General features: G+C 37.7%; 1 long non-coding RNA gene across 1 annotated transcript in view; it reads left to right on the top strand.

Moving 5' to 3' along the window:
• LOC129348399 (uncharacterized) overlaps nucleotides 1–5,642 on the top strand; it is a 24,335-nt gene extending 18,693 nt beyond the window's left edge. Inside the window, exons 2-3 of the long non-coding RNA XR_008600923.1 lie at nucleotides 4,058–4,216; nucleotides 5,144–5,642. This is a non-coding gene — a long non-coding RNA (uncharacterized LOC129348399). The remainder of the gene's footprint in view (nucleotides 1–4,057; nucleotides 4,217–5,143) is intronic.
• The last annotated feature ends 472 nt before the right edge of the window (nucleotides 5,643–6,114 follow it).

Below are 6,114 nucleotides of genomic sequence, written 5' to 3'. Positions count from 1 at the left end.
CACCGGATGACTGGTCAAATGGCACATTTCCATATTTCATATAATAGGAGCCCATGAACCGGCGATGACATGCATGCCTGGGTTTATATGGAGGGAAGGTGGTTAGATGTGTCAGTCAGACTTTGGATTTTCAGAGACCGTCGTTCCTTTCTTGGTGCTTCCCAGCAGTCAGCGTTAGTAACCAATCTCATAATCCTCACCAAACCTGAACCACAGCAGAAAAGTGTTTGGTTTTTGCGGCAGCCAGTTCCAACCAGTTTTACCGGTGCTGATAGATGGTACTAACTTGTAGTATTGGATCCATTTAGGCTTAACTGGAAACTGATGCTGACACAGAAACCCACACCTTGCAGACAGGATTGACTCAAGAATCCGTGTTTTTGACCTGATCATTGGTGAATACACAGTTTTAAGGTGGAAATGCTCAGTCATGGTGTGGCGTATGTTCTCTAGCATATTCAGAAACATTATATAAAGAGATTATACTTTGGTAAAAAACAAAACATGATTTTCATCAGAATTGGTCTTTAACATGTGTGTCAGTGATGCTGTAGTTTAAATAGACGGTGTTTTACCTGTAAGGGCGATCAGTTGGCACATTTTTTAGAATTTAAAGGCACCGGATGGCTGGTCAAATGGCACATTTCCATATTTCATATAATAAGAGCCCATGAACCGGCGATTACATGCATGCCTGAGTGCATATGGAGGGAAGGTGGTTGGATGTGTCAGTCAGACTTTGGTGCTTCCCAACAGTCAGCGTTCGTAACCAATCTCATAATCCTCGCCAAACCTGAACCACAGAAAGAAAACTGTTGGATTTTTGTGGCAGGAAGTTTTCTGCTGATAGATGGTGTTGTCCTGTTGTTCTGGGCATCCGAACAGGAAAATGCTTCCATGTCTGGTTTGTATTTGTCTTTTCATTGGAGAACTAGTTGCCTTATTGCTTCATTGATCTCATTTTAGGTGTGGTTGTCCCTGAAATTACTCTACATTTACTATCACCTTCTGAACACTGTCCATAAATTTGGTCTTAGAAAACCATCCAGTTGAAGAGTGGCAGTAAACAAGGCCGGGTTTGTCGTTTTATTGAGCTGCTTCAGTGCTTAGATTGTGAATAAGGTTCACCACAAACATCAGGTTTAGTCCTTTTTAGGTTAGATGCTCCACCTTTGTGATATTCTGCTGCACCTTCCACAAGATATTTCTCTATTTGTCATGATGGTGGTGGATAACGTCTCCCATAGGTGACTATTTAATGAGCCCTTGCATAGGGGAGCATGGTCATTATATTCCACCTCTCATTTATTTAGATTTGGCTGAATTTATTTCTTGTCTTTTCACCTTTATATTACAGCAAATTTCTTTTTTTATTTCAGAAATATATGTATAAATATCAAGTTACCAAAATGGCATTTAAAGAGAGGGTAAAATGCTGAACTGGATGAGTGAAAAGACACAACACAACTAAAAACCAGTGGCGTTAAAACCCCTAATGGGACGTGGAGAGTAGCCTTCCTCCCCCCTCTTGTAAAATATTCCTCCTCTCCTCTTTGGGTTTAAATTGTCTCCCCCTCCTCACCTCCTCCACTCTCCTCCCCTTCTGCCCCCTCCTGTGTTTTTTTTTTGTTTTTTTTTTTTTTTTATAACTGGCTGCAAATTCAGTGCTGTTCATTACCCAGGCAGGGTCAATTCCCCAAACAATGTGTTTGGTGCCACAATAAAAAGGGTGTTTTTTACGGCGTGTAGCAGCAAAATGCTATTAAACAGATAAAACACCGGCAACGAGCATCAGGAGGATTATAAAAGGAATTGCCTTGATAAACTCCACATATCTGCGTGATGACACACCGGCAGGAGGAGGAGGGGAGGCTGAAAGAGCACATGGTTGGAGGGTTTACGCAGCTCTACAGCGCCACCATGTGGTCAGGTTTAGACCAGGGTGTTTCATAATAAGCTCTGGTAAAGCAGAAAGAAGAATTTCCTGTCAGATTGAATGGAATGTTTTCAACTCAGATGCTAGAAAAATCTTTGCTTTTTGCTTCTTAAATGTAAACGATATCATGTTTTCCTTCTATCGTCAATTTTTGTTCACTTCGTTCAATAGAAAACGAACTCTTTGATGGATTTGGTATATTTCTGCATCTCTTTTTTAAGATGTAACACTGACATCACTACTGTAAATATATTTTTCTCCATCTTGGTTACATCCTCCTGAGAACCAAGGGAAAAAAGTGTCTTTCAATGGAACTTTTTTTGTGATTTCCTGCCTTTTTGTAGCTAAAACAACAACTCAAAATTTTGAATTTTATACTAATATTTTATTTTAGAAACAACAGAACAATTTTACCATAAAAAAAATAACAGCAACACTTCGAAATCAAAACAAGAAAACAAGAATGTCAATCCATTTTCTAATGAAACTTTAAGAAACTAAATTCAATAGCAACAGTGTAAAAAATTAGGAGGTTGGATGAAACATAGTAATAAACAACTATTTATTACGTTAACTCTGTAAGACCTAAATATAGAACAATAAGCCAAAAAAATAGCAAAACTATATATATATATATATATATATATATATATATATATATATATATATATATATATATACACAAATATAGAAAAAATAACAAAAAAATTTAATATATATAGGTATAAATCCAAATATTGGAGGAAAAAAAGAAGCAAAATTTTACTTGTCAAATGTCTTTTTTTGTTGTTGTATTTGGGTTTGTACTCTCAGCTCAACAAAAAAAAAAAAAAATGAAACTGATGTCTTTCTGGGTTTTACAGGGTTAATTACTTTATATTCAGTGTGTTTATTACCCCACAAAGAAATGAGTTTTGAATGTAAACAAAGAACTAGTATGCTATTTAGCTATTAGCTAACCCCATTAAATCATTCTGATGTCCTTAACAGCTAATATTCATAAAGGGGAGATTATTTTTCCTGACAAAACTTTTAACTGAACTCTGACCCCAATTTATAATTCCTGACGTGTTCATAAACAAGAAAATATATGACTACCATCAGTAAAACAACAATATCTTAACAATTTTTGACTTAACTTTTCTCTTGTGGTGAAATTTTGCTGCAGTCTCCATTTTGTCTCAGTGTGAAAACGAAGTTCCCCTCATCCCACCCAATCACTGGAGATATCATTGGAAAGACCAGGATGTCCTCTATTAAGCACATCAGGATTTAGTGGGGTAGCTCAAATGAGTTAAAAGATAAAGAACAAAAACAAATGTCTAGTACAGAGGACATGGACATGAATAGGCTGGGTCTCAGGATGATATGATGCAGCATATTTTAGGAGTTTTTCAGTATCATACCGGAGACCACTGTTCCCTCTAAGCTGCTCGCGTGCGCAATTGCGCACTGCTGACACGGTCTCCGCGCACAGAAAATCTGCGCTGCGCACAAAAAAAAATAATCCAACCTAAATTGTAAATAAAATAAACACGTAACAATTCATTCTGTGCTATTTTTCAATGTGAGTTAGTGAGTGACCGGTGACTGGCTGCTGCAGCCAATGATGTGATTCACATACGTATTTACCATAGACTGTATATAATGGTATTTAAGCAGCTAATCAACTTCAGGCGTCCTTATGTGTAGCCATCGTTGTTCTCATAGATATGAATGAGTAGATAGGACACGCCCCTTTGAGCTGCGTGCTACAGCGAGGCTAAGCTAGTGGGGGCAAAGTTTCAGTGCATTCTGTTGATGTAGACGGAGTGAAAACGTAAACAAGTATGCCGGCTCACTGTGCTGCATACAGTTACACACTACATCGTACGATTGAGACAAGGAAACTTGGAATGACTTTTCATAGGTGATGATTGGGATTACAGGCAGTTCTTTAGGACTGCTCTCAAATAATTGAAATGTTACTAAACAAGGTTATACTTATCAAATTAAATAGCTCTGGTCTCCAGTATATTGGCGAATTCGGTTCTTTGTACTTAAATTATTAGCATGATTTCTTTTTAATATGTTGTGTACAGACTTATTTACTTCTCTGTCTTCTTTTCTTACTCCATGTAGGTTTCCCAGAGACTATGGGTTGAGGAGGAATTGGAAGTTTGTCGGCTTAGACCTGGTGTCATTCCATCAGTGTTAAACTTCCCGGCTCATCTTGGAAGAGTACATGCCAGAAAGATCACGACCAAGCAGCCTTGAGATCTTAGACAGCGTCTCCCTCAGGTGGGTGTCAACGGTGTTCACAGTCAGGTCTGTGGTAATCCCGTCAAAAAACAATACAGAAAAAAATCTAGATTATAAATCAACATGTAACCAAAGCACTCTGTGTATAACGCCATAGTATAGGATGTAGTTCAGAAAATGTCAAAGTATAGTATGCTTTACTCAAGAATAACATAGTATGGCCTGTAGTTCATAGTACAGCATGTTGGCAAGAAAAAAAAAACATAGATTATTATGTGGTTCAAAAAGCGCCAAATGATAGGATGTTGCCTAAAATTTTCATGTATGATATGTGGTTCAAAAAATGTCATAGTGCAGTATATTGTCAAAATAGTATGTAATTCAAGAAAACATCAGAGTATAATATGTCATCTAAAAAATGCCATAGAATAATAATTTCATTGCACAAGTAAAAGTATAGTAACTTTTAAAACTGTTTGAATTCTTATATGTTGCTAAAAAAACTAAAACAAAAAAAACGTCACAGTAATATGTCAATTAAAAAAGCCTATAGTATAGCGTGTCGCCCAACAAACATCATAGTATAGCATGTCGCTCTAAAAACGTCAGAGTATAGCCTTTAGTCCACAGCTGTCAGTAGGTGAGGAGCAACACAAAAACAGTCCAAACGCTGGTTTCCAGAGGGTTAGACGAGTATTTATTTGAAAGAGTAAGTTTACAACAACACAACATGTGAGGCGGTTAAAAACAAATGGGTGTTAGTAAAGTAAAAATAAATAAACAGAACTAAAAGTGAACTTCATGTTGACACTGATGGGCATTCCAACCAGGAACAAAGTAAAAGATAATCAATACAAAAAAAACACTCTTCCTGTTCACCTCTTAAAACCCAAAAACACACAGCAGCACCAGCCTAAACTAAAACTACCAATGGGTTTCCTGTTTTCCTTTCTGAACAATTCAAAGGTTCCTCTCTATCTCCCCACACATCCACCAACCACTGGAACACATCTCCAAAGTTCTGCTGGACCAGCTCAGCTTCCCCTCAGAAGAAGTGCCGCCACCTGCCAGATGAAGGAGCCTTTTGAGAGGGAGCTGCCATCGTGATTGGACTGTACTTTGGTCTGTTCCAATCCAGCTTCAGCTCCAGCGACGGCAGGCGGGACGAGTCAACGGAGGCCGGGTGGATGAAGACATGCAGCTGAGTACAATCCAGAAAACAACAGAGGAGGAGTGCAGTGGCCCAGGGCCAGAACAGAGTAGCATCATATGTCTCTTAGAAAACATCATAGTATAGCCTTTGCTATGAAAAAACACCATCATATACATCGTATATTGTACAAATAACAAGTCAAAGGAAAGAGACGTACATTGTAGAATTGTAGTAATTGTGGGCTGACTGATTTACTGATTATCAGTATTTTATTTTTTACTGATTTATGGTAATAAATACATTTAAAAATGGCGCTACTTTGGCTCTGAACCTTTATCTACCTGTGGTCGCTCTGTCTTCTGGAGTGATTTGATTGGTTATACGTCATGAATAAAACTCCTTTAACTTAACATCTGTAAACAAAACAAAAACGTATCAACAATGTTTTCTGTTAGAGTTTGTGTTCTTCTAAGTTTAACTCAAGATTTTAAATACTTTCATTTACTGAAAATGAATATCTACTCCAGATGTCTCACTAATAATCATTATCAGCCTTAAAAACCCACAAAACACCCCTCTATACTCGACCACACTTAGTACAGTCCGGTTCCCCCTTCTATAAATCTGCTTGGAATCTTCCACTTCCTGTTTGTCAAAGTGGCCTTCTACCTGGACAGGTTTTGTTGGAGCTCATGCAACAAACATTTTGGGTAACTGCACTTTAATATGGATGGATGACACTGAATTAGAGTCTGTTTTAATGAGACTGAGTTAAGATGTGTAG

The sequence above is a fragment of the Amphiprion ocellaris genome, unplaced genomic scaffold, assembly GCF_022539595.1.
Source record: "Amphiprion ocellaris isolate individual 3 ecotype Okinawa unplaced genomic scaffold, ASM2253959v1 Aocel_unscaffolded138, whole genome shotgun sequence".
In the NCBI taxonomy this organism is placed as follows: Eukaryota; Metazoa; Chordata; class Actinopteri; family Pomacentridae; genus Amphiprion; species Amphiprion ocellaris.
Note: the sequence above shows the minus strand (reverse complement) of the source record. Positions and strands in the feature narration are given on the sequence as shown.